The sequence below is a fragment of the Heliangelus exortis genome, chromosome 16, assembly GCF_036169615.1.
Source record: "Heliangelus exortis chromosome 16, bHelExo1.hap1, whole genome shotgun sequence".
NCBI lineage: Eukaryota > Metazoa > Chordata > Aves > Apodiformes > Trochilidae > Heliangelus > Heliangelus exortis.
Genome location: NC_092437.1, coordinates 996,392 through 1,024,156, shown reverse-complemented (window position 1 = coordinate 1,024,156; position 27,765 = coordinate 996,392). Strand labels below are relative to the sequence as shown.

The window sequence follows — 27,765 nt, the reverse complement described above, 5'->3', positions numbered from 1 at the left end:
CTTTTACTCTAGCCCTGGTCTCAGAAGATGATGACAGGAGGTCTTTAAGTTTTTGGGACTTCTCTCTTAGTTTTCTTTTCCTATCCTTGTAGTGATGAATCTGATGCTCATATTGAAGCTGCTGCTCTTCCAGTTCCCGACACTGTCAAAACACAGCAAGAATCCATATCAGCTGGGAGAACTCTTCTAGAGAAAAAAACACTGCTGCTGAAGAACTCAAGCATGACTGCCCATGTCTGCACACACCTGCTACCCAAAGAACTGTCATCAGTTGAAATACATTTAAACTTTCACTTCTACTAGCAAATGAACACAAACCCTTTTACTTTGCCATCCTCTAGACTGCTCTCTCCCATCCCTCTCCTGATCCCCTAAAGCATGGTTCCAAGCACCAACACTCACCCTCCAACTCTTTAAGGGACTCATGGCACCCACTGCTTTCCTCCTCCATTGAAAACTGAAATGAAACTTGATCCCTCTCCTAAACTGCCTTCAGTCACTTCATCCCCTCTCATAAGGAGATAAAGATGATTTCTGTTTCAGAATATATACATATGGAGAATAAGGTACAAAACCATTCTGAACATGATTTTATGGTGGTCTTGGCAGTGCTGGGTTAACACCTGGACTTGATGCCTAAAGGTCTTTTCCAACCAAAAAGATTCTGTCATCCTCTGTTACCAGAGGGGGGAGGGGGGGGTGAGGGGAAGCACCGTGAGCATAAAGAAGCCCAAGTGCGGCAGTCCAGAATTTCTACTGCCCTTCAGAAATCAGACAAACTGCTGGGCCAAACCACATGCAATGAGCAACAAACACGTCAGTCACTAACCTCAGACCAAGTAAGGACACCGTGTCCTCATGCCACGGACATGGACATCAAGTTTATTAGTGTGATTCCTCCACACATCATCCCATCTCTGGGATGTGCTGGAGTTTGTTCTGGAATTCTGGGACAAATTCATGTACCTTGGATTTAGCCTCTCCCAGTTCCTTTTCCAAGCCCAGGCTGGCTTCCTCCAGGTTCCTGCAGCGCTTCGTAGCAACTTCCAGCGAAGCTTCTGCCACAGACAGCTTTTTAAGAGCTTCACCAAGCTCCTGCTGCAGCTTTCTGACATTGCCCTGATGAAATGGTTAGATGAGCACAAAAAAGGTTATAAGAACATGAACTATGCCTTTACTTTAACTTATATGATTATACACTTAGACCTGTCTTGGGACTCAATCCCAAAGGGAGGAAAATTTTGCCTGCCACCAGCAGTCAAAAGCTGAGCACCTCTAAATTATCACCAGCTGCTCATGAGGATTTCTGTTTTCTAATACCTACGAAAGGCTCAAGTATTAATCATCTTGCACACTACACCGGCATACCTGAATCAGGTATTTTTTTAACAAAACTCAAAGCAATCTCTTGTCACAGTTTGACTGCAGATATTACTCTGGTGACTAAAGGCAGGACTTTGTATTAGATGGTTCTTGGGTCTGTTTCTCCATTCTACAAAGAGAATTAAATGAATACTTGGATCTGAAAGCTCTTCTGACAAACACTTGAGGTTTATATTGAAACACATCTCTGTCTGTTTCCTTACCAAGTTCATTTCGGAGTAACAACTGCCTCCCTGCTGACACATTTGCCTTCACAAATCTGGACAGGCCCTCCATTCATCCAGCCACCCACCCAACTACCATCTCCCAAAGGAACCTGGTATTTTGGCACTAGGAATACAAAGTGATTCACAGGGGAAAACCATTGACAGCACTGCTGGAGTTCTTCTCCTTCTTCCCTCAAAGAACCCAAAAAATGAAGAATAAGGTGGTTATCTGACACATGGCAGGTATTCACCTAGCTCAAACGCTCCGGGGTGGAGAGGAAGAAAGAAATGGAATTTTAAAGCACTGTTCACATCACTAAGGCAGGCAAACAGCACACCAGTGTCTAATTACTCAACAGGACTAGCTCCTGTTTTCCAGAAAGTAAAGATTAACAAAATGGGTATGGCAACTTTTAAACCTTTACTCTGCCTGGGACTGGTAGAATTTGCAGAACAACAGTTTAAATGACATCCTAACAAGTCTTCTGACCAGCTAATTAGTTAACACAGACACAAAGAACAAATTTAAATATTGCTACACATCACAAAATACACAATAGAAAGCTTAGGTCAGTGGCTGAAATTGACCTCTTGAGCAACAGGAAGGTCGCTCAGAAGGGGGCTCAAAACACAAACAGAAATTAACACCAAAAAAGTTGCCTTCAACACTGCAAACAGTGTATACTTTACCTCTCTTTTTACTTTGTCAGCCTCATATTTAGAGATTTGTTCTCTTAAATCAGTGCAATCGGCCTTTAATGCCTTGTTCCTCTTTTCCAGCATGTACACTTGTTTCTCAGCAGCAGCACTGACTTGTTGGAAAACTTCATTAAACCGTTCCTGGGCAACAGTCACTGCCCTTCCTTGGATGAGCTGCTGCTCCTGCAGGTTTTCCAGCAGCTGATGGAATAAATGCCTTTCCCTCTGGAGCTGGGCCAATGCCGCCTGCATGGACAGAGTCATAGCATAGAACCACAGAATCATTAAGCCTGGAAAAGACCTCTGGATCCTCCAGTCCAACTGGGAAACCAACACCACCATGCCCACTAAACCGTGTCCCGGAAGTGGAAATAATGTGCTCCGCTCTCCCCTGAGGTGTTACACAGCACTCCAGACCCCTCTGCCCAGCCCTGCCCCAGATGCCCAACACCAACAGGATGCCTGCCCGATTCCCCTCATGAATGCCCTCAGAAAAAATCCTTTTCAAACACTTCCTCGTAGTGAAATGAGGCAACCAGGTGCCACTAATTGCCAGGTAGTGGATCTTCTTACCCGACTCCTTGGGTTTTCTGCTAATGCTAGTTTGCGCCGGACTAGCTCCCTTTCTTCTGATTCATCTGAGCATGGGCTAGATCAAGGTCTCTGCCGCATTCTCTATCAGATGTAGCAAGATGAACCTCTTTTAGGGCACGGCGCTCCAAGGTCCAGCCAGGTGTTCCAGCAGAAACTCATGAATAATGCTCTGAGCCTATTGCCCTCAGGGCTGACTAGCCTGGATCAGTGCTACTGCTCCAAGAAGCAGCTAACCTCCTCCTCCCAGCTTTCCTCAGCAGGGAGCTTTATTGGCCCCCTAATCCTGCTCATGCGCAGTAGGGGCCTGCCCTAATCAGGCACAGGTGGGCTTAACACAAGCTTATGCCCACTACCTCGCAATTAGTGGCACCTGGTTGCCTCACTTCACTACACTTCCTGACATGGCCAAACACACACATGTTTTGCAGAGGCAGGGAAAGCTTCAAAGGTCACCAAAGTTCAAGGTTTCTTGCATGAGCTTTCTCTCACAAAGAGGAAGGAAGACCAGGCATGTTTAATCACACAGATCAGCCTGTTACTGAAAAATCTCCCTCTTCCCTTCAATATGCATTTTGCATTGGGAAAAAAAAAAAAAAGCATTTGACTGCATTGTTTGTCTGCACAGCACAGCAGGAACAACACTGGGCAAAACTGAAGGAAACCAGCTGGAAACAAAGCAGCAGTACAGCAAATATCCTGCATCTGGCAAGGATTTTTCCTCATCCTAAGAGGACTGTACCAACTTCAGACAGCAGCACAACCTTCCTCTGCACGACTCTGCCATCACCATTAGTCACTTTCTGGTTACTTTTCTTTACCTTACTGTATAGTGCAATTTACTCTCTAATGCCACTTACCAGTCCAGACTCTTAATTAAAAATATTTGGCTTCACATACCTGCACCCCAGAGTTGTCAGTGGCTTCCTTTAGGCTTCTTTTTTTTGCTGGTGATGACACATGGGAAGTAGATCCTGAGTGCTCACCTACAATGAAAACAACAGATTTTTACAACCAGCATGACCTAATGCTACCTATTTACTCCGAGAGTGCATCTTGATTAATGGTGAGAACAATCTTTACAGAAAACATCACATCCCCTCACATTTGAGAGCTGCTAGAGACAAAATGATCAGAATAGAGTTTTTAATGTGCTAAATATGTGTTAAATATTTTCTTTGGTGGCATTTAACTTTCTTCTGTAAAAAAGAAAGCTTATGAATATCAGTATGGCCACAAATAATTCACTCCAGTGTCTTCAAGGTGCAGGATCTCTCTCTCAGATAAACTGTGGTCCATGCAGTAACGAGCAAGATGCTTTCAACAACGCAAAGGGTGCCTCCTCCTCCTGCTCTGAGGCCTGAGCTGAGGAACAAAAGTGCTCCCCTCTGACCCAGCTGGCAATGCTTTCCAGCGCACACACACACGGGTGGCACTGCAGACACCTCCTACATTTCAAAACCAGAGCAGCTGAGGCACTGGAACAGAAGGGCTCTCCCTCAGCTCCACTCAAAGCTTTCCCTGGCTTCAGCCAAAAGCAAGCACAGCTTTTCAATCCAACAGCACCCGCCAGGAAAGAGAATGCTACTGGCACACCCAAGACACTCCAGTCCTCCTCCTCCTCTCCATCTGCACGTTTTGGTCAGATTGCTTCAAGGAGAACACAGCAACAGAAGCAAGAAGAGCACTTGCTGCATAGAGCACCATCTGCAATCCAACACCATCTAGTCAGGTTCCAGAAAAAGAAAAAAAAAGGCACAAAAGCTGCTTTGCTACTCTGCCAGTGGCCACCAGGATTTACAGGCCAGGATAAAATTTGCAACCTCAGAAGTCAACCACTGTTTTAGTCCATTTACTCTAGGTGGATCTATATTCACAGAGGAAGTATCTGGATCTAGATCATTTCTCTCACCACTGATTTCTCTGCAGCTTGTGCTGGGCTCATCAGGGCTGCCATTTAATAAGTACTTCTCTGTACATCCAGCAATGGCAGTGTTTAGCTCTACAGCAAGCTCTTTCTTCTCTTCTTTTCCATGTTGTTCAGCTGTTTTTTCCTGAAAGAGATGAAACAAAAAAGCTGGTAAGAGCAGAAACAAGCATCTGCTTTGCTACCCACTGACAGCTTGAAGAACATTTTTTGTGGAAGAGAAAAGGGAAACTTTGCTTTCTTTTACAAGGCCTTCTGTGTTTCCAGGGAAATAAATCTTTAGCAGAATTCTGAGGTCCTGAGTCTCGGCCCTGCTTCTGCACAGCCCCTGAGAAGCACTTCCCCACTTCAGCCCAGCTTCATTTCAGTTACTGCAAGCTTTCGGGTGCTCCTGGATCTCCCTCCTACCCTCCCTGTCCTTCGCACAAAGTACCTCAGAATTCCAGGGAGAAGCCCAGAGAAAATCCTCAGCTTTCTCCACTTCTTCCATGGGTGGCAGGGAACCTACACACCAGGGAGGAAAGGAGACACTCAGTGGTTTTATATCACCCTGCTACTCCACTGTTTTATGTTGGAGGCTTTTCTTTAGTAACTTTTGATTCTAGAACCGTGGCTATCATCTAAAAGCACAAGGAATAATAAAAAAAAAAATCTATGTGAACAAAAGGAGTTATTTATTTAATTGCAATTGGCAAATTTCCAGACTAACACACTTCAGAGGAGTCACCTGGCAATGTCTGGAAAAGGAGGTAGGGAAGGGATGGGCAGGGCAGAGGAAGGGCTTGGCCAGGGACAAAGGCTTAGCAGGGGATTCATAGCTTAATCTTAAGGATATGGCTTATTTGGTTCTGAAATTACAAAGTGCCGTGTCTTCACAAGTTAATTTTCTTGCCTACTAGAGAAGAAAAAAATACAAAACTCTACTTAGCAAGCCTACTTTTACAGATCAGTCTATCATGCAATCTTTCCCAGATAGCTTACTGCTTTTCCTGCCCTGCTGGAAAGCCTTCATGCGCCGTGTCACCTTTGGCTTCTGCTGCTTCTGTAAAGAAAGATGTATTTCTGCAAAACTTTTTTTTCAATAGAAACAAACTCAAAGAACTGTTTACATCCCTAGACTTGATGCCTAAATGAGCCTCTGCAAGTACACTAACCAAAATACCCCTCAATTTTAGTATCATGCCAGAAAAATGCATCGCTTCCATTTACATCAAGGCAAGAAAATTAAATCATGTTAAAACTAAACATGCTGGCATCTCCAACTGCCACACTCCTGCTCCTCACCCCTCCAGAACCCCACTGCAACACAACAGATGCTCCCGACATCGCTGCACAAATTGCTCATTCTTCAGCACACCAGTAAGAACAGCAGGCACCAGAGCTTGGAGCTGACAAAGAGAACACTGCCTGAGCATTCCAAAAAAGAGGGGAAATGTGCAGTGTGAGATGACACACAAGCACAGAATGCCATCTCATAGAAAAGAACCTGTTTGAGTAACTCAGCCATTGAGTGCTGGTGGGGGAACCTGATGGGGAGGGAAGGAGCAGCAGCAGATGGAGGATTTCAGGAGGTCCTCACAAAGAAATGCCCTGTTCCTCTATCTGTTTGGACTGAAACACCAAATTTACAGAAAACAAGAATCACCTCACAGGAGAAGAACAGAACAGATTATAAAAGTAACTGAGAAACTTTTAGGGTCTGCAAACCTGACCCAAATGAGCACCAAGAAATGAAGCAATGTGGTTTTTATGTCGTTACCTATTGCTCCTTTGTGCCAAACCGTAACTCTGCTGCACGCTCTGCCACACCCACGGTCTGTTAGGAAAAACTGACAGCAGAAGAAAGGCTGGCAGGCCAGAGACTGCTTCTATCACAGAATGGTACAGGTTGGAAGAGACCTCCAAGACCATCCAGTCCAACCTTTGACCAACACCATCATCTAACTACTAAACCATGTCCTTAAGGACCAGCTCCAAATGCCTTTTCAATGCCTCCAGGGATGGTGCCTCCACCACTGTCCTGGGCCATTCCAATGCCTGACAGCCCTCTCAGTGAAAAAACGTTTCCGAACACCCATCCTAAACGTCCCCTGGTGCAGCTTCCATCCATTTCCTCTGCTCCCATCCCAGTTCACTAAGGAGAAGAGGCTGTTTCCCTCCTTACTCCAACCTCCCTTGAGGTACTTGAAGAGAGCTCTAAGGTTCTAAGGAGGAAACAGTGCTGGCTGGAACTGCAGTTGCTTTCAATCCCAGTTACTTGCCTTCAAATAACTCCTTTTCACAGGACAATTTCCCTGGAAATGCACCATACCTTGGGAGTAAAATCCAGCTGTTCTGCAGAAGCACTCCAACCATCACCAATCCCCTTTTTCTCAGATCTGCTTAAAAAGCAAAGCAAAGTGATGACACCTGTGCCTCCCAGATCACCCCTCAAGGAAGTGGTAGGTATTTGTAAAGTCTCACCTTTTCAAGCCTCCTTTGGAAAAGTCTTCCACTCCTGCTCAAACACGAAACGACATGGTGAAATTAGATTTGGCATGCTAAAAATTCAACAGTACATATGAACAAGGTACTCCTTGCACACATGAGTACACAGCAGAGGGAAAAGTTTTACTAGTTCATGTAGTATGATGTGTAATATTATGCTAGAGACAATACTAGCTGCTGCTCTAGCCAGTTACAAACTATTCTGAAAAGGGAAAGAAAATCAAACAGCATAACCCAACCAAAAGCTTAACCTCACACTCAGCCTGTTACTGCAGCACAGCAAAGAGACTCTCATGATGCAGGACACGTGCTTCATGGTGCCAGCCAGAGACTGCAGTAATAATGCCAAGAAATGTCCCCTGGACACTATCTGCTGTCCATTTGCCACACAGTTCTGATAAAACACCCTTAAGAACCCAGAGAGAATAAAACCTCCACTGTAGGGTCTGAGAGGCAAAGCACAAGACTAAATTCCATTGCATAAAAATATTAATTTCCTAAGATTCTTTTAGGGTTATGTGGCCTCGTAAGGACAGACTGGATTTTAAAACCTCAGAGAAGGAGGTAGGCGTTTGATCCCAGGACAATTTAATGTCACCTGCACGAGCTGCTTCTGCCTTCTTTGGAGCTGCACTTTCTGACAGCTGCTCACTAAGACTAAAGAAAGAGAGAGAGAGAGGAAACAGAGTTGTTAAAAACAACCACTTCCTGGCAGGTAACATTTAGCAGAAGAGTTAACAGCCATTTTTTATTCATCCTACACAGTTCACATGAATTCAGGGACTCCTAAGTACTTCTGAAGGGCAAGACACAGAACTTTCTGCAGGGCTGGTACACACTTCAGTGTTCCCTGCAGTCACCTTCATCCTACAGATGCACATTCCAAGTTATTAACTCCTGCTTGGTACACTCTTTCAGCCTAGCTTTTAACAAAGCGCACCTAACCACATCAGAGAAGGAACAACAAAATTATTCAACAGCCACACTTATAAGCACACCTAACCACATCAGAGAAGGAACAACAAAATTATTCAACAGCCACACTTATAACCGACCACTTCATTGAACCAAAAAGTTAAACGTTTACCTGGGATACCCATAAATACAAGCATAATCATCAGCTGTCCGCCCATCAGCATCTTTATGGGAAATGTCAGCACCGTAATGCAGGAGAACTTGGATCAATTTCATCTTCCCGACAGAAGCAGCCATCATGAGTGGGGTTCTGAAAGATCCAGATGTGCTATGAAGTTATCATTTTACACAGACAGTCAATATTTTCATTCCTGCGTGCTCTCAGCTTGCTCTCCCATTACTTGACAATGAACAAAAGAAAAAGCAGGTTCCATTAAAAGCAACAAGAACATGGGAGAGGGAGTCAACACAACTGCATGGTCACACCAAGCTGCCACACGCACACCACTTCAGTGCACATGGAGGCTGCTGTGCCTCTCAGCAATCCCACCGAAAGAATACTCAAGGGACCCATGTGGATAAACCCCTTACCTTTGTTGCTGGTCTCGAGCATGCACATCAGCTCCCATTCTCAGGAGAAACTCAGCTGTCTCTACCTGACCTTTGGAGACAGCAAGACTGAGTGGGGTAAAGCCCTCCTGAAAGGACAGACAAATACACCAAGTTAATCATCGAAGTCAAAAATAGTCTTCAACAGAAATATTGCTGCCACTTTCTGAAACAACTTCCTTTAGAAATAGAAACATGTACCTTATTCTTGGCATCAAGATTGGCATTATGATCAAGTAACAGCTCCACAACTTTAGGACTGCAAGACAGGACTGCCAGGTGGAGGGCGGTGTTGCCAACAACGTCTCTGAGGTTTGGGTCTGCACCACACTTCAGCAGAAAACCAGCACAGGCTTGGTGCTGGAACTGCACTGCCTGAGAACACACGAAAAAAGGGAAGACTTCCAAAACTCACATTTCACTCCATCACAGCTCGCCCAGCTTCTGACCACTGGCAAAGAAGAGCACCTGCAAAGATGACCTGACAGGTGCCTGTTCCACTCCAAATCCAACAGGCGTGTTTCCGCACAGCTCTGCGCACAAGAGTCCTGCCAGACACCTCTCCTTTCATGCACACTCAATAAGCCCCTCTTCCAAGAGCAGAACTTCTCTCACTCACCATCATCAGGGGTGTTGTCCCAAAATTATCAACAGCATCCAACTGGCAGCGGTGCCTTACTAGAAACGTGACGACCTCTGTGTGGCCGTTTGCAGACGCCAGATGGAGAGGTGTCCTGAGAATTAAACATGGGAGCTTAACACTGACAGACAAGGAAAGAACCAAAGCTGTGGCACCACCCAGCCCGGGGGACCCTGCTGCTCCTGCTGCTGCTGCAACCCCGCACACATCACCCACAGGGCAGGAGAGACCTGGGGAGGCCTCAGCAGCTGCAAGAGAACCCTGCAGGGAGAGAAGGGCCAAGCGGCAGCCCAGCAGCACGCACCTCCAGGAGCACTGGCGCCCACCCAGCAGCTCCCGGCACTGGAAAGCTCTCAAGTTCCCCCTCCCAGCTGACAGGGCACATCTTGCTTTGCAAGCAATCAGCTCCAAGGGGATCCCACACAAACCCTGCAGGGGGGATGCTCCCGCACGCCACCCGAGGTGTCCCAGCAGCGGCCACAGCCCCTCACCGATTCTTCCTGTCGCGGCGGTCGATGCCCCAAATCTTGATCCACCAGCGCCAGCGCCTCAGCCAGGCCAGGTGGCCGCGGGCAGCCGCACCGTGCAGACTGCCCAGACCTTGCTGCTGAGGCTTAGGGGCGCCGGTGCCGGCAGCAGCAGCAGCGCGGGGCTGCCCAGGAGCGCTGCCAGAGCAGGGAAGCTTCTGCTTCTTGTTGAAAAGCCCCATCCCAGGAGCTCTGCGAGCTGCGGCACGGGCACAGCCCTGCGGGAGCAGTGGGAGGCAGCCGGCCGAGCCGGGGGGGTATAAAAGGGAGAGTCAGGAGAAGGGAAGGGCAAAGGCAGGGACAGGGGATGTAGGAGAAAGGCAGGGATGAGGCGGGAGCAAGGAGCAAACCAACGGCGAGGAGCACGAGCAGCCAGAGAGGCAGAGACCAGCACAGCTCAGCACAGGAGCCACAACCGTAGAGTCACCACCAACGGCACTCGCCAGGGGCAACGGTGGGCGGGGCCGAACCACCCTGTGGGGGGGGGGAGGGGGTAGAAGGGGCCGAACCAATTCACGGGGGGGGGGGAAACGAAGGAAAGAAAAAGGCATCTGAGAGAAGCTGAGAAACTCTCCCCCATCGGAATGAGTCATACAAAGAATTGTTAAGTTCTTCCCCTGAGGAAGAGGCTTCTTCATAACCAACTAAAATGAGCAGCTAGAGAGGGTAAAAAATAACCCTTCTTGTGTGGATGGTGCCCAGCTGGCTGTACTTAGGATTCTCAGAGCTAGGCAGTGACCCTCTATTGGTGTGTGGTGGCTTTTTGTATCAAATACTGTGCTGAATGCTGTGAGCTCTCTGTCACCAGCTTATCCCATCTTTGCAGTCTGCACAACCACTTCTGGTCTCTCACCACATATTTAAATGGCAAACTAGCTTCCTCTGACTCCACAGAGCTCACTGCAAAAGTTCCACTGCCATTGTACAAGTACACGGTGTTTCCCTAGACAAGTCTAACCCACAACTAGAGGGAAATGGACATCTAGAATTCTCCTGGCCTAATGGCAGGACAACTATCTTTTCCCTAACTCTTGGGAAAATGTTAACACAAATGTTAACTGTCACCATGCTCCGTGTGCCACACCCAGCTACACAGAAAATCTTCTTAAAAGTTCCCTGCTGCAAACACATCCTCTGCAGGCCCCGGCACCAGCCTGACCTTCCACAGGCAGCCCAGCTTTTGAGCAGCCAGCCTGAAATGAGCCATAATGGCTGTAATTAGCCCCATTGCTGGGCATCAGCCAGGGGAGAATTTAAAAGCAGCAACTTGCCTCAGGCTCTGAGTCTCACTGTTACAACTTTGTTATCTCCTGTTTCTGCTCTCAGAACATCAGATGTGATTGTTTTGAACTAACAAAAAAACCTGCACGGAACACTTGCATTCCTCACAATAACTGATCCCACAGCAGGGAATAAAAGCTGCATCAGTCAGTAGGGCTTTGCAAAGAGCACACAAGAACTCATCAGGTATGGGACCATCAGAGGAGGAGGGCTCTTTGGATAAAGAGAAAGGCTTTTTCTTCTTTCCTCTGGCATATGCTTCCCTGGAGGCAGGGTGGGGAAGGAAAAACACAAAAGTTAAACACGGCTACATGGAAAAAGTTAAAGACAGGCACACGGAAAAATTTTCCAAGCTTTGGATTTTATCAAAGGAAGCAAGAGATGGAATTCTGCTCACCTCATGTAAGCCGTCTTAAATACATTTATATTAAACTACTTTTTTTTGGTTGCTTTGGCACTCCAATGCTTCCCCATGATTTCTCTTGTTCCCTTTTTGGTCAGTTCAGTTAGTTCCATACTTATGCATTAAGAGTTGGTATTGCATATTTCCCCATTCTTGTCAGCAGAGCTTCCTTTGTATTGGGATCTTTCACCTCCAGCATGAAACTCCTTGGAATTCCTGTGCTCTTTCTAACTCTGGGATCAGGCTCGACAGTTTAGGCTCAACACTCCTCATTTAACTGTTGCAGACCCACTGAAATGTCCATAACTTACAGCCAACTAAATTACTCTGCCAACACTGGGTTTCTAACGTAAAATTAACAAAATGTCTCAGAAACGGTGAACAGCTTCTGAAGGGCTTCCTTGTGTCTTGAAGCTGAATAATACTGCAGGATTACACTGAGGCTGATCAGGTACTCCCCTCCTGTCTTCCCAGCCTGGGATCAACCCTCTATAGAATAGTATCCAAATAGAAACATTTTGTAAACTTAAACCAATGACTTCAAATTATTAAAAATCAAAGTTTTGTTCACATCTCTTTTTATCCAGCTACAGATCATAACATAAGATTTAAAATAACAAAGCAAAGACTCTTGGGGTTTTTTTAAGTATTTGACAAGAAATTCCATATACCTCAATAAGCTGGGCCAGAGAAACAAGTGCAGAGGAGTCACTGATCTCTTCACAAAAAAATAATGAAAGGGTTTTTACATACCTGTTTTCAAGAAATAAAACCCCATCTGAATTAGAGTAAATACTATGAATGCGGTTTGGATAAATGCACTGTGGGAATTACCAGGGTCCCTGGGCCAGCTACACTCACGCTCACAGAGAGAGACATTCATGTGCAGCAAGGAATTCAAACTGATCAGTGACAGCATCACTGATGTCAGATTCAGACTGAGTGGTTTCAGACCTACAGACAAGAAGTTTTCAAGTTGAAACATGACACACCACTCCATGACCAGCAGAGGCTGTATTCTTCACACAACACAGACACACACTTGATGAATTTCTACATTCAGATCTCCTAACAGCTTCTCAAGTGCTCAGACCCCACAACTCTGGGTTAATGTAATGCCTCACCCCATTCTAGTGAAGAAAATTCAGTTATACCTAAAATCAGGATGACAAAAAAAAAAAACATCCCACCCCTTAGTGATTTTTTTATACTGGAAGGACTATTTTGAAATGCAGAGTTACACATCATATGATTCCACCCCAGGTGGTGGAATCAACATCTAGAGCATTACCAGTCAGGTATTTCCTTGTGTTCCTTATCTGTATTTTAGCAGCAGCAGGACAGAGTTTGCAAAGCTGTAGAAAAATGCTGCCCCTTTTCCCAGTGTCAGTTCCAAGTGGTGGTATCCTGAAGAAAGGCTGAACCTTTGGGAAATGGAAGCAGCATCCAAACCTGAAGTCACCCAGATCCAAACATGTCCTGCAGGCAGAAGGGAAGAAAAATGACAGAGCTTTTACCCACAAAGGCACTGGGCTCCAATCTTGTGCTGAATGTGTCCACTGGGCTGTTGGCATTTTCATGTGCAGACAAACTATTCAACTGAACTGCTTCATCAGACAAAGCCCAAAGATCAAATGCAGAACTGCAGAATACCAACTTGGGGAGAAACAATTCTTTAACTGATAGCAATCTATTGAAGACATTTATGTACTCAGAGGGGCCCAAACAATTTCACCTCAGTTATGCAGCTTCAGGAAGAAATGTCCAGGCATTTACAGACACAAAAAGGAATTGTTTAGCTGCACAGAGGTGTCCTCAAAATGTTTGGGATATGTTGGTTTGAGTGGAAAGTAAGAAACAGTACCAAGTATAACAGTAACAGATAACAGTAACAGTGGGTTTTGGTAACATTTTCAAAAATTAGGAAAAAAAAAAATTAGGAAAAAAAACCTGTGCAAATGATGGCATTACACAGTTTTGCTATGCTGAATCAAATACATTGCATTTACAACAAAGACTGTGTTTTATTGGAAAATACTTTAAGTTAATGTTTGGGAAATTAATACAAGGGTACATTGTTTGGATGTAAACGCAGGCTGCAATAGAAAGTGTAAGACTGTGATTTTACATACAGCTTTTGATGTTCCACTCACTGGCTCCCTTTGCCTTCCTCATGTTCCACTCACTGGCTCTGACTGGCTTCTAGAAGAACAAAAAAGGTGATCAGAACTCCAAATAAAGCACTTGTGTCCAACCTTAAGTAGTGAAAGCAGAGTATAAACTAGTTTTCTGATGCACAGAGTAAAACATGTTGAAGACAAAATTCAGTCCCTAACCCCACCTTTTCTTCTTCAAGATGCTGCTGTCCCTGCTGCCCCCCAGCCTGTCACTGCCCAGTGTCCCATCACCCCCAGGCCTTCACTACCCACTGCCAACCCCCAGCAGCCCCCTGGCTCTGCCATGGCTCCCTCAGCAGCCCTGGGCCCATCACTGCCCAATGTCCTTTCACTCTCCCAGACCCTCACCACCCCATGTCCCCCCTGTCACTCCCAGCCTGCCACCTCCCCGTGTCCCCTCCTGTCAGCAACCAGCCATGGCAGAACAGCCTGGGGGAGATGCAGTGGGCTTGGTGGTCACAGGGCCAGTGAAGGGAGGGGATGGCTCAGGGTGTCTGAGTGTCTCTTAGTGCAAGAGGATATAGAAAGAAACATTCTTGGGAACAAGTCCCCAGTGATCACCTGGTTTTTCCTTTTTCCCTTCCAGGTGATGATGGGCAAGCCCCAGGCCCATGCAGCCATTCTCTGCGCACAAGTCCCCTGGGGCTGGGTATCTGACACACGTTTCATAAAAGAACACAGCCCCAGAGATTTGATTTGTTCATCTTCAGCTGGGGGAAGGTGTGTGTGTGTGTGTGTGTGAGAGAGGAAGAGCTGCTCTCCCATTTCATTTTTGCACCTTAGCAAAAACATTGCATGATTTACACTCAAGAAATCAAAGGTAAGCGACGCAGATGGCTCCAACCACAAATTTCCACTGACTCCCCAGAAATATGCAAGACCACACTATCAGTCACACTGCCCTCCCTGCTGTAGAGGTGTCAGACCAGAAATGATGATTTCAAGACAGAAAACACAACACAATCCAGCACAACAACAACAAAAAAACAACCTGAAGAAACCAGGTAAACAAACCAAGAGTCCCTAATCAAACCCTAAAAATGAAAACAAGCTTTCATCTTTGAAAAGAAAGCCCAGGGTGCTGGGGCCTGGCCCAGCTGCTCATCACTGCTCTTCTGGGGCTCTGCCCAGCTCCCTGCCCCCAGTTCTTCATCCCTCCCTCTCTCTCGTTTGCCCACCACAAGTTTGGGCTTTCACTGGCTGTCTCCCTCTCAACGTTTCCCAATTCCTCCCTGCCTCTTCTCAGAGCTATTGCTGTTTCTCTCTCTCTTTGTCTCCACATCTTTCCCTCCCTCTCCTCTCCTGGCCTTATTGTCCCTCTCTCTCCTGCAGCCTCTCCCCTTTCCTGCCCCTCCCCTCACCCTTTCCCCTCTCTCCTGCTCCCTCTCCCACCCCTCTGTCACTCCCCTCTCCTGGGGCCTTTTCTGTCTCTCTCAGGCCCCTGGCCCACCCCTGGCCCACTCTCTGTCCATCCCCCCTCTCTCCTCCTTCCCGCCCTTCTCCTCTCTCCCTCCCTCCCTCCCTCCCTCCCTCTCCCCCTCTTTGCCCCCTTCCCCTCCACCTCTTTCCCGCTCCTCACCACTCTTTTTCCTGCCTTCTCTCCCTGCCCAGATCCCCTTCCTCCTGCTCCCCCTCCCAGCTGGGTGGGGGCCGGGGCAGCCCCGGGGTCGGGCGGGCTCAGGCAGCAGGAGAGGAGGAGAGCCCCGGGGCATGCTGGGAGCTGTAGTCCCGGGGCATGCTGGGAGCTGTAGTCCCGGGGCATGCAGGGGGCTGCCCGGCGGCCATCTTGGTTCCCGGGCCATGCTGGCAGCTGGCATTTCCCCACTCTCCCCATCCCGCAGCCGGGGAAAAACTCCGGGAGGGCGGCATGGATGAGCCAGCAGCTCGTAAAAGCCCTCAAAATGAAGGAGGAAGCATGCAGAGGGGGGATGCAAGGGCAGGTACCCTAGGAGGAGTAGACAGGTGGTTGGAGCAGCTGGGGAGCAGGGCAGGAGAGCCACATCCATCCCAGGTAGAACTTAATCTTGCCAGGGGTGGAAAGAGGAATAAGAAAAGCTTTGAGAGGTACCTCTCTCAGGTGGGCTGAGAGAGTTGGGGCTGTTCAGCCTGGAGAAGAGAAGGCTCTGGGGGGGCCTTAGAGATCCTTCCAGTCCATGAAGGGGCTACAGGAAAGCTGGGGAGGGGCTTTTCACCAGAGAGAGTAGTGACAGGACAAGGATTAATGGTTTTAAACTGAAAGGGGATAGATTTAGGTTAGATATTAGGAAAACCTTCTTCCTCATGAGAGTGGCAGGATACTGGAAGAGGTTGCCTAGAGAAGTTGTTGATGCCCTTCCGAGGAAGTGTTCAAGGCCAGGTTGGACGAGGCTTTGTGACACCTGGTCTAGTGAGAGATGTCCCTGCCCATGCAGGGGGTTGGGTCTTGATGATCTTTAAGGTCCCTTCCAACCCAAGCCATTGTATGATTCTCTGCCTCCTTAGGAGCTGTGTCCTGACTTCTCTGCAGTACTTGAAAAAGCTTGGGTTTTGTTATGGGCAGCTCAGCAGACACCAGTGAGACTCAGTGCCTGAGGCAAGTTGCCTTTAAATTCTCTCCTGGCTGATGCCCAGCAATGGGGCTAATTACAGCCATTAGTGGCTCATTTCAGGCTGGCTGCTCAAAAGCTGGGCTGCCTGTGGAAGGTCAGGCTGGTGCTGGGGCCTGCAGAGGATGTGTTTGCAGCAGGGAACTTTGAGATGATTTTCTGTCTAGCTTGGTGTGACACATGTGGCATGGTGACAGTTAACATTTGTGTTGACATTTTCCCCAGAGTGAGGGAAAAGATAGGTGTCCTGCCAGTAATTCCTGGTAGGCCAGGAGAATTCTAGATGTCCATTTCCCTCTAGTTATGGGTTAGACTTGTCTAGGGAAACACCCTGCACTTGTGCAATGGCAATGGAGCTTTTGCAGTGAGCTCTGTGCAGTCAGAGGAAGCTAGTTTGCCATTTGAAGATGACAAGTGAGAGAAAAGAACTGGGTTACACAAGAAGGGTTATTTTACCCTCTCTATCATAGAATCATAGAATTGGCTGGGTTGGAAGGGACCTCAGAGATCATCAAGTCCAACCCTTGATCCACTACCGCTACAGTTACTAGACCATGGCACTGAGTGCCACATCCAGTCTCTTTTTAAATATCTCCAGGGACGGAGAATCCACCACTTCCCTGGGCAGCCCATTCCAATGTCTGATCACCCTCTCAGTAAAGAAATTCTTTCTAATGTCCAACCTAAACCTCCCTCGGCACAACTTGAGACCGTGCCCTCTTGTCTTGCTGAGGGTTGCCTGGGAAAAGAGACCAACTCCTTTGAATTGGTTATGAAAAAGCCTCTCCAGGAGAAGAACTCTACCAGCTCTTTGTATGGCTCATAGAGGTGGGGGAGAGCTTCTCAGCTTCTCTCAGATACTTAAGGGACCATTGTCACCTGTAGTGGCAATGAATGAATGCTGAAGCTTAAACCAATGCAAGGTTTAAGGATTAAAGGAGGCTTTTCCTTTCCTTCAGCCCCCTTCCCCCTGTGAATTGGTTTGGCCCCTCCCCCACCCCACCCCCCCGCCCCCCCCCCCCAACCCCCCCACAGGTGGTTCGGCCCCACCCACCGTTGCCCCTGGCAACTGCTGTTAGGGGCGACTCTGCCGTTGTGGCTCCTGTGCTGAGCTGTGCTGCGCTGTGTCTCTCCAGCTGCTCCTGGTTCAAGATCTGAACAGGTTGCACCTCGCTGCTGCCCACGGTCACCTGTCCTGGCTGAGGTTCTGGAACTCGTGGATCAAGATTTTGGGGCATCGACTGCCGTGACAGGGAGAATCGGTGAGGGGCTGCGGGCAGCATGCTCGGGTGGCCTGTGGGAGCATCCCCCCTGCAGAGTTTGTGTGGGATCCCCTTGGAGCTGATTGCTTGCAAAGCAAGATGTGCCCTGTCAGCTGGGAGGGGGAACTTGAGAGCTTTCCAGTGCCGGGAGCTGCTGGGTGGGCGCCAGTGCTCCTGGAGGTGCTGGGCTGCTGCTTGGCCCTGCTCTCCCTGCAGGGTTCTCTTGCAGCTGCTGAGGTCTCTCCTGCCCTGTGGGTGATGTGTGCGGGGTTGCAGCAGCAGCAGGAGCAGCAGGGTCCCCCGGGCTGGGTGGTGCCACAGCTTTGGTTCTTTCCTTGTCTGTCAGTGTTAAGCTCCCATGTTTAATTCTCAGGACACCTCTCCATCTGGCGTCTGCAAACGGCCACACAGAGGTCGTCACGTTTCTAGTAAGGCACCGCTGCCAGTTGGATGCTGTTGATAATTTTGGGACAACACCCCTGATGATGGTGAGTGAGAGAAGTTCTGCTCTTGGAAGAGGGGCTTATTGAGTGTGCATGAAAGGAGAGGTGTCTGGCAGGACTCTTGTGCGCAGAGCTGTGCGGAAACACGCCTGTTGGATTTGGAGTGGAACAGGCACCTGTCAGGTCATCTTTGCAGGTGCTCTTCTTTGCCAGTGGTCAGAAGCTGGGCGAGCTGTGATGGAGTGAAATGTGAATTCTGGAAGTCCTTCATTTTTTTTTTTTTTTTTGTGTGTGTGTGTGTGTTGTTCCCAGGCAGTACAGCTCAGAGAACAAGACTGTGTGACTTTTCTGCTAGAGCAGGGTGCCGACCCAAATCTTGCAGACATCGATGGCAACACTGCCCTCCAGTTGGCCATCCTGGCTCGTAGTAAAAACCTCGTGGGGCAGTTAATCAAGCATGGTGCCAAACTGGGTGCCAAGAATAAGGTATATATAAATATTTCTTCAAGAAGTCCTTTCAGAAAGTTGCATCGATACGTCTTTTACAGATTTTTTTTTTTTTTACTTTGATTATTAAGATGATGCATTTCTCTGACTTTTCAGAAGGGCAGTACCCCACTAACTCTTGCTATCACTGAAGAACACGAGGAGATATTAGAAGATCTCCTGAAAGCAGGAGCTGATGTGCATGCTCGAGATGAGCAGGAGAAGGAGGGGGTGCAGGAGGAGGAGGTGGTCAAGGAAGAGGAAGGGATCCAGGAAGAGAAGGGGATTCAGAAGGAGGAGGGGGTCCAGGAATAAGAGGGTATCCAGGAATAGGAGAGGTTCCAGGAAGAAGGAGGGGGTCCAGAAGGAGGAGAGGGTCAAAGAATAAGAGGGGGTCCAAGAATTAGATCCAGGATTAGGAGGGGGTCCAGGAAAGCAAAGACTTTGGTTTGCTCCTTGAGTGTTTATCCAAATGTGTTCATTGTAAAGGAATGGGGAAAATACTTCTTCCGAGAGCAAGTTGGAATGAAAATAATGACTGTGTCTGTGTCAAATGATCCATGGCATTGCATGTTTTGAATCTTTCAGAACCCCACTCATGATTGCTGCTTCTGTTGGGGAGATGTATTTGGTCAAAGTTCTCCTTTCTCACGGAGCCAATTGTTGCAGCGAGGGAAGACTCGGACACTCAATATGAGTTATCAGCAAGCTTCATTTATTGATTATAGCACACTATATTTTTGCAGTCCTTAATAAGCTAATACATATTCTGTAATCTAACCACCCTATTGGATATTATTCTAAATGTCAACCCCACCTTAAGTTCCTTGGTTATCTACATCCTTCTGTTACATTCTTTAGCTAACCACAAGTCCCTTTTGTTGTATAATGGCTACAGTCAAGGACATAGTGCCCATACGAGGTGGTAGTTAGCAACATTCATGCAACATCGGCAGATCAGACTAGCTGAGTTTGATGTTTCCCAAGAACTTCTTCAGCCATCTGCAACATGTCTACATGGCCCTTGTCACACAACCAATCCTCCACAGCCAATATTTCCCATGAAGACAAAGATGGGAGGATAGATGTGGATTATGCTGATCTCAATGGCCATTTACGGTAAACTTTGAACTTTATGATTAGAATGCGGTGTGGTCTCTTCCAATAAACCTCTTCCAATGTCATTTTCACACCTTGAAGTCTCTCTTCCCTATGGATTTGCAGATTTGCTCCTCATCCCACGTGATCTGTCTCTTCCTTTTCCACTAAACCTCTTCCAGTCTTATTTTCACACCTTGAAGTCTCTCTTCCCTTTTCCCCTTTTATCTTCCTTTGGGAGGGTGGAAGGGGGGTGGGGGGGGTGGTACCAGAGCAATTCTGTCACCTGGGCTTTTTTTTTTTTTTTTTTTTTTTTTTTGGTTAGCACTGAGATTCTCTCAGGTGGTTCTCTGTGCCTAGAAGGCAGGCTGAAAAAATGTTCTGAGCAGGAGTTAATAACTTGGAAGGTGGGAATGTTTGTTTATAGGGTGAACGTGACTGCGGGGAATGCTGGAGTGAGTTCTGTGTGTATTACCAATACAAATACTGAGGAGTTTATGAATTTTTGAAAACATTTGCGGGGGGGGGGATAATAAATTGGTGTTAACTGTGGTGCCAGCATGTGGTTCTTTTTACCAACTCTATTTCCTCTCTTTCTCTGTGCAGTGTAAGTCACTAGCTGGCAAAACTGGAGGACACAGAAGAAGCTCCTGCAGGGGATGCACTTCGATCTCCTGAGCAGGCAGGAGCTGCTCCAATTTTTTGGGGTGCACCTGCTGTGGACGGAAGAGGTAGGATCCTTATCTATGGAGGAGCTCAAGAGGAAAATGATGTTACCTTTTCGTGAGGTGGTTTGTATTGTCAGCACTGACTGTGCTCCCTGGTGACTTCAGTGCAGGCATCAGGAGGAGCAGCACAAGAAGCTTTGTGAAGTTGCTGATTTGTTACTTTTTGGCTTTGTCAGGCTGTTGTGATTTGTGTGCTCCACGTCTACTGCCAGGATTCTGTCCCATAGAATTAATTTTTTAATATAAATGAACTCTAGATTGGAACCTGTTCTTCTTTTAGTTTTTTTAAGTGTGTTATATCAGAACTCTGTGGCAAATGGGCAGCAGAGAGTGTTCAGGGAGCATTTCTTGGCATTAACAGTGCAGCCTGGCTGGCACTGCAAAGTGCATCATGAGAGTCCCTTTGCTGTGCTGCAGTAACAGAGGGTTAGGGGGTAAGCTGGGGTGATCCTGAGAGACTTTCTGAGGTCCTCTGAAGTGTATGTTTTGGGGAGGAGTCCTTGTGCCACATCCATTCCATGTGCTTGTGGTCAAATCAAGAGAAGCAGCACTCCCTCCTGCTCTGAGGCAGGCCCTCTCCTACATCGTCCCGATCCTAGTCGCAGTAGCCTTCCTAACCCTGGTAGAACGAAAAGTACTAAGCTACATACAAGCCCGCAAAGGACCCAACATTGTAGGCCCATTCGGACTTCTCCAGCCAATAGCGGACGGGGTAAAACTATTTATCAAAGAACCAATCCACCTATCAACATCCTCCCCCCTCCTATTTATCGCAACCCCAATGCTTGCCCTCCTGGGAGGGTTGTAAATGGAAATGTGGGGTAAATTGGAAATGTGGTTTTTTTTTTCTATTCCATTCCATAAACCAGGTGTGCAGAAAATGAAAAAGTGTAAAGAGGAGCAGATGTGGCAGCAGCAAGAAGTAAGAGCCAGAGACTGATGAAAAATTCAAAGCCAAAATCCAGATGATTTTATTTACAGAAAGTACAAAAAAAAGAAGGGGAGGGGAGTAGGAAGTGAAAAGGAAAGGGAAGGGGGAGAGGGGGGAAAGGGGAGGGGGAGAGGGGGGAAAGGGGAGGGGGAGAGGGGGGAAAGGGGAGGGGGAGAGGGGGGAAAGGGGAGGGGGAGAGGGGGGAAAGGGGAGGGGGAGAGGGGGGAAAGGGGAGGGGGAGAGGGGGGAAAGGGGAGGGGGAGAGGGGGGAAAGGGGAGGGGGAGAGGGGGGAAACGGGGTAGGGGGGGGGAAAGGGAGTAGGGGGGGGAAAGGGGGTAGGGGGGGGAAAGGGGGTAGGGGGGGGAAAGGGGGTAGGGGGGGGAAAGGGGGTAGGGGGGGGAAAGGGGGTAGGGGGGGGAAAGGGGGTAGGGGGGGGAAAGGGGGTAGGGGGGGGAAAGGGGGTAGGGGGGGGAAAGGGGGTAGGGGGGGGAAAGGGGGTAGGGGGGGGAAAGGGGGTAGGGGGGGGAAAGGGGGTAGGGGGGGGAAAGGGGAGAGGGAGAGGGGGGAAAGGGGGTAGGGGGGGGAAAGGGGGTAGGGGGGGGGAAAGGGGGGAGAGGGGGGAAGGGGGGGGGGCGGCGGCAAAGGGGGGGGTAAAGGGGAGGATGGCAAAGGGGAGGGGGACTACGCATCAAAAAAATACCAGGGAAGGGCAACAGGGCTGTCATCCATCCAACCAACTAAGAACATTTATTCAGACTGACAGAAACATCTTTTCATGTCTTCTAATCCATCACAAGAATCAGCTCCCAAGGATGTAATTTAAAGTTCATCAGTGTCTGGCAAGAAAAGAGATAAGATTCTTCGTGTTACTTTTACAGGAGAGAGGGGCAAAGAGGTCACTGTCAGAACATTATGGCTACGAAGCCAGAGCTGAACACTCTCTGTGGTTAAAAGCAGACAGCAACAGAAGGAAATTGGCTCAGGGGCTTCCTGCTTTCAAACAGCACCGGTCACTCCAAAGCTGTGACTCTGGAGTAATCATCACAAAATAGGTGCAACTCCTCCTGGGACATCAGGCCTCACATCACAGAACAGGTTTGATGCCACGGATGACAAACATTCAACTCCCCTGACGATTGCCTGAACACTACTGAGTGAGCTTTCCCTAAAGAAAGGATAACTTTTGATTAGCCTCTTCTTGCCTATTCAAATAAAAAGACTGCAACAGAGGAGCTACAAACACAAGCAATGAGCAAGGGACAGCAAAGACCAAAAACTGACAGCAGAGGGTGTGTGTTATGGGTCAGTGCTGAAGGCAGCCACTGGACAAGGGAGGAGAAGTGATGGCTGAAGTCTGAAACTCTGTGTAAGGGCTCCTTTTATGTTTGTGATTGAGGATTAACTCCAGTGAAAGGTGACTTCAGATTAAGCCAAGTGTATCTGTGTGGAGGAAATAGGTAAGATTCCTTTCTGATGGGTTTTGTTTTGGGTTTTTTTTTTTCAGGCAGCTGTTTAAAGCTCTACAAAGCATTTTGTAAGCAGAAAGTTTCCACGTTCAAGTAAGTGTAAAGCTAGCGGAAAAAAACCCTGTGCTTAGCACAGGAACTAAACAGATTTCAAGATGTTGTTTTCAAGAGGTAGGAGCAGTCATCTTTTTACTTTTACATAACACATTACCATGTCCAGGTTCTTCAGAGGCAAATTCATCCAGTTCCCACCTGTACTAGAATTATACAGAAAACACACCATTAACATTGTGCAATATTAAACTTCTAAAACATTCTTCAAATCCACACAAAAACAGGCAGTAACTCCAAGGGCCAAAGAAGTGAGGCCATAAACCAGCAGAGTGGAGGGAAGGGCCCCCTCTGCAGGACTAAAGGGAGAGCAGTGACCAAATTCACAGCTCCTCCAGGAGAACCCCTCTACAAACCCAAATGCCTCCTACACACAGTGGATCTCCCACACTGAAGTATGAAGTGAGATTTGTTGCAGATTTATTTATTGTAGTCAGACATCCTAGGTAAGAAAATTTTATTTAAAGCTTAGCTGGGAACATCCTATGGCATCATCTTTGGTTTCTGGGCACTCTTGGAAAACAGCACTCAAAACCCAAACTTTTCACCCCTAGCACACCTAGATGTTGTGTTGGGATGAGGAGGAGTTACACCATGAGTAATCCCTGCAAATGAGTTGTAAGTGAGGATGGGATTTCAAAATGTCTACCTTGGCTGCAGAAGAGGAAATCCTGTTCATCAATAATTCTGCTCCTATGGGTGAACTGGGATGCCTCCTACTGGACTTGGACTTCTGTTCAGAACCAGGATGTCCCAGGTGAGTTGAGTGGTAAACTGGATTTGCAGCCACTGATGGGAAGTGTGTTCTTCCACCTTCCACGAAGCTTTCTGTAGGCTTTTCCTATTTTTTTTTTTTTTTTTTTTTCCCCCATCAGTTCTGAAACATTCAGACACAAAGAATTATCTCTGGTAGGAATAGATTAGGAATGACCAAACCCATTTGACCTGAAGGGTTCTGGGGAGCCTACATCATAGGAGCCAAACCTGCAAGAGTTACCAAGACTTGGGATTGCTCAGCACTAAAGCTTCAAAGCAATCTGTGAATGGAGTTTGCTCTGGAATTTTGGGACAACTTCATCTACCTTGGTTTTAGCCTCTCCCAATTCCTTTTCCAAGCCAGGTTGGCTTCCTCCAGGTTCCTGCAGCGCCTCGTAGCAACTTCCAGTGAAGCTTCTGCCACAGACAGCTTTTTAATGTCACCTCTCTGACATTAAATGAAATGGTTAGATGAGCATGAAAAAAGTCATAAGGACATGAATTCTGTCTTTAACTTATTTGATTATTCAGTTACAACTGTCTTGAATTCAAAAAGTAGGAAACTTTTGCCTGCCACCAGCAGTCAGCCCCTCCAAACTCACGGAGCAGCTAATGGAGGTTTCTGTTTTCTAATACATAAAAAAATATTATAGTATAGATAATATTATACTTTTTGAACAATACACCAGCATACACTGAATCACGTTATTTTTTTTAACCAAACCCAAAGCAACCTGTTTGATGCAAGAGCCACAGGTTGACTGCAGATACTACTCTGGTGACTAAAGGCATGACTTTGTATGAGATGGTTCTTGGGTCTCTTTCTGCATTCTACAAAGAATTAAATTAATACATTAAATTAATAATTAAATTAAGACATTAAATTAATACCAAGTTAATTTTAGAGTAACAACTTTCATAAATCTGGACAGTCCCTCCTTTCCTCCAGCCACCCACCCAACTACCATCTCCCAAAGGAACCTGGTGTTTTGGCACTAGGAATACAAAGTTTTTCCCAGGGTAAAACCATTGACAGCACTCCTGGAGTTCTTCCCCCTCTTCCCTTTTACAGAAACTGAAAAAATGAAGAATAAGGTGGTTATATCTGACACATGCAGGTATTCACCTCACTCAAACACCCCAGGGTTGAGAGGAAGAAAGAAATGGAATTTTAAAGCACTGTGCACATCACTATTCACAGACAAACAGCGTCTAACAGGACTAGTTCCTGTTTTCCAGAAAATAAAAATTAACAAAATGGGTACAGCAACTTTTAAAACTTTGCTGTGCCTGGGACTGGTGGAATTTGCAGAAAAAAACTTTAACATTCTAATCAGTCTTCTGACAAGTTAATTAGCCTAACACAGCCACACAGAAGAAATTTAAATATTGCTGCACATCACAAAATAGAGAAGAGAAAGCTTAGTGGCTGAAATTGACTTTTTTGAGGAACAGGCAGGTCCCAAAAGACAGAATGCAGAAATGAACAGCAAAACACTGCTTAGAGCCTTCAAATATGCAAAAAGTGTGTCCTTTACCTCCCTTTTTTTTTAGTTTTTCAGCCTCATAGTTTAAGACTTCTTCTCTTAAACCAGCACACTTGGCCTTTAATTCCTTGTTCATCTTTTCCAGCATGGAAACTTGCTTTTCAGCAGAGTTTGTGGAAAGTGTCATTAAAGCACCCCTGTGCAGCAGCTGATGGAATAAATGGCTTTCCCTCTGGAGCTGGGCCAGTGCCTCCTGTGTGGACAGGATCACAGAATCATTAATGCTGGAAAAAAACCTCTAGGATCCTCCAGTCCAGCTGGGAAACCAACACCACTAAACCATGTCCCCAAAGTCAGAATAATGTGCTCCCCTCTCCCCTGAGGTGTTACACAGGACTCCAGACCCCTCTGCCCAGCCCTGCCCCAGATATCCAACAGGATGCCTGCCCTATTCCCCTCATAAATACCCTAAGAAAAAAGTCTTTTCAAACACTTCTTAGCATGGCCCAACACACATGTTTTGCAGATGCAGGGAAAGCATCAAAGGTCACCAAATTCCAAGGTTTCTTGCATGAGCTTTCTCTTACAAAGAGGAAGACCAAGTATGTTTAATCACACACATCAGCCTTTTACAGACAAATCTTCTTTACTTCAAGATGTATTTTGTATGGGGGAAAAAAAATGCATTTGACTGCATTGTTTGCAGGAACAACACAGCCCAGCTGGAAATAAAGCAGCAGAACAGGAAATACCCAGCATTGTGGAAACGATTTTTCCCCACCCTAAGAAAACTGTACCCAACTTCAGACAGCAACACCACCTTCCTCTGCACGACTCTGCCATCACCAGTAGTCACTTTCTGCTCATTTTCTTTACCTTATTGTAAAATTTACTCTATAATTACTCTCAATTTACTCTATAATTTTACTTAGCAGTCCGGACTCTAATTCAAAACATTTGGCTTCACATACCTGCACCCCAGAGTTGTCAGTGGCTTCCTTTAGGCTTTTTTTTTTTTTTTTTTTTTGCTGGTGATGACACACGGAAAGTTCACCTCCAGGGAAAACCACAGTCTTCTTCCAAGGATTTTTCCAGCAATGGAGAGCAGAGTTATAGCTCAGTAGTGTGAGCAGTTTGACTTTTCTCCTTTCTTCTTCTACAGGGTGATGACTGCAGCGTGGTGTTTTCACCAAAGCTGTTTCTCACTGGATCTTTTGGAAGACAGTGAAATTTTAGAGGTTCTCTTCTCTTTGTCAACAATTCTTGGAACTCTCAGGTGTTTTCCTCAAAGCAATCTTTGGTTTTCTTTGAGGAGCACCCTGGGGATTCTTCAGAGATTGCAGAATGCTCTTTTTAATGTGCTTCCAGAGCACTTCAGGAGAGAGAGCTATGGGATGATCTAAAAGCCCAGCTTGAAGGTTTACCGGGAAGCTGTTTCTCACTGTACCTTTTGGAAGACAGTGAAATTTGAGAGCTTCTTTTCTTTGTCAACACTTCTGGGATCTCTTGGGTGAGATCCCAATCTTTGATTTTCTTTGAGGAGAACCCTGGGGATTCTTCAGAGGACTGCAGGATGCTCTTGTTAATGTGCTGCCAAAGCACTTCAGGAGAGGGATCTATGGGATGATCTAAAAGCCCAGCTTGAAGGTTTACCGGGAAGCTGTTTCTCACTGTACCTTTTTGAAGATGGTTCACTTTGAGCCTCCTCCCTGGGATGCCACCCCTCTTAGGTTTGGGCTTCAAGCAGAGGGGTAAGTCTGCATAGCACAAGGCAGTGGTCTGTAGGACATTCTGCACCAGGCACCGCTCGGCTAGGACGGACACGGCCAACATTTCTCTGGCGCACTAAGACACAGTCAGTGAGGTGTCAGTGCTTGGATCCAGGATGCTTCCAGGTTGTCTTCAGGCTGTCTTTCTGCTGGAAGAGAGTGTTGGTGATGGTGAGCTGCTACTCAGCACAAAACTCCAGCAGGAGACATCTATTGTCATTACAGTTTCCAACACCGTGCTTGCCCAGGACTCCTTTCCAGGCTTCATAGTTCTTTCCTACTGCGGTGTTGAAGTCACCAAGGATTATGATCTTAGCATCTGCAGGAACCTTTTGGGTGAGGCAGTGCAGGTGGGTGTAGAATTTGATTTTTTTCTGCATGGTCAGCCTGGAGGGTTGGGGCACACATACTGAGGAGAACAACATGGTGCTTGTTGTGGAGTGGGAGGCGTAAGGAAAAGATGAGACCCCCAATGAGCGGTCGGCAGGTTTTCAAGTTTGGAGGCCTGGAATATCCATGAATAAAAAGCATAATCCTCAGCTGTCAGCCCAGCAGTGTCTTCATGGGAAACATCAGCACTGTAATGAAGGAGAACTTTGATCAAATGAAGATTCCTACCAGCAGCAGCAATCATGGGTGGGGTTCTGAAGGATTCAAAACATTCTATGAAATGGATCATTTTACACAGACTCTGTCATGATTTTCATTCCTGCTTGCTCTCAGAAAAAAGGTCCACAGGACCACACCCCATTAACTTGTGCAAAGGAATAAAGAGAAAAAAAGAATCTTGTTTCCCA

The 27,765-nt window shown here is 46.9% G+C and overlaps 1 long non-coding RNA gene across 1 annotated transcript; it reads right to left on the bottom strand.

Moving 5' to 3' along the window:
* Positions 1 to 1,869: 1,869 nt before the first annotated feature.
* LOC139803556 (uncharacterized) lies at positions 1,870 to 27,398 on the bottom strand. Its single transcript, XR_011729050.1, has 3 exons — positions 26,254 to 27,398; positions 3,780 to 3,865; positions 1,870 to 2,534 (listed from the first exon to the last, which is right to left on the bottom strand). It is a non-coding gene; the product is annotated as an uncharacterized lncRNA (long non-coding RNA).
* Positions 27,399 to 27,765: the final 367 nt, after the last annotated feature.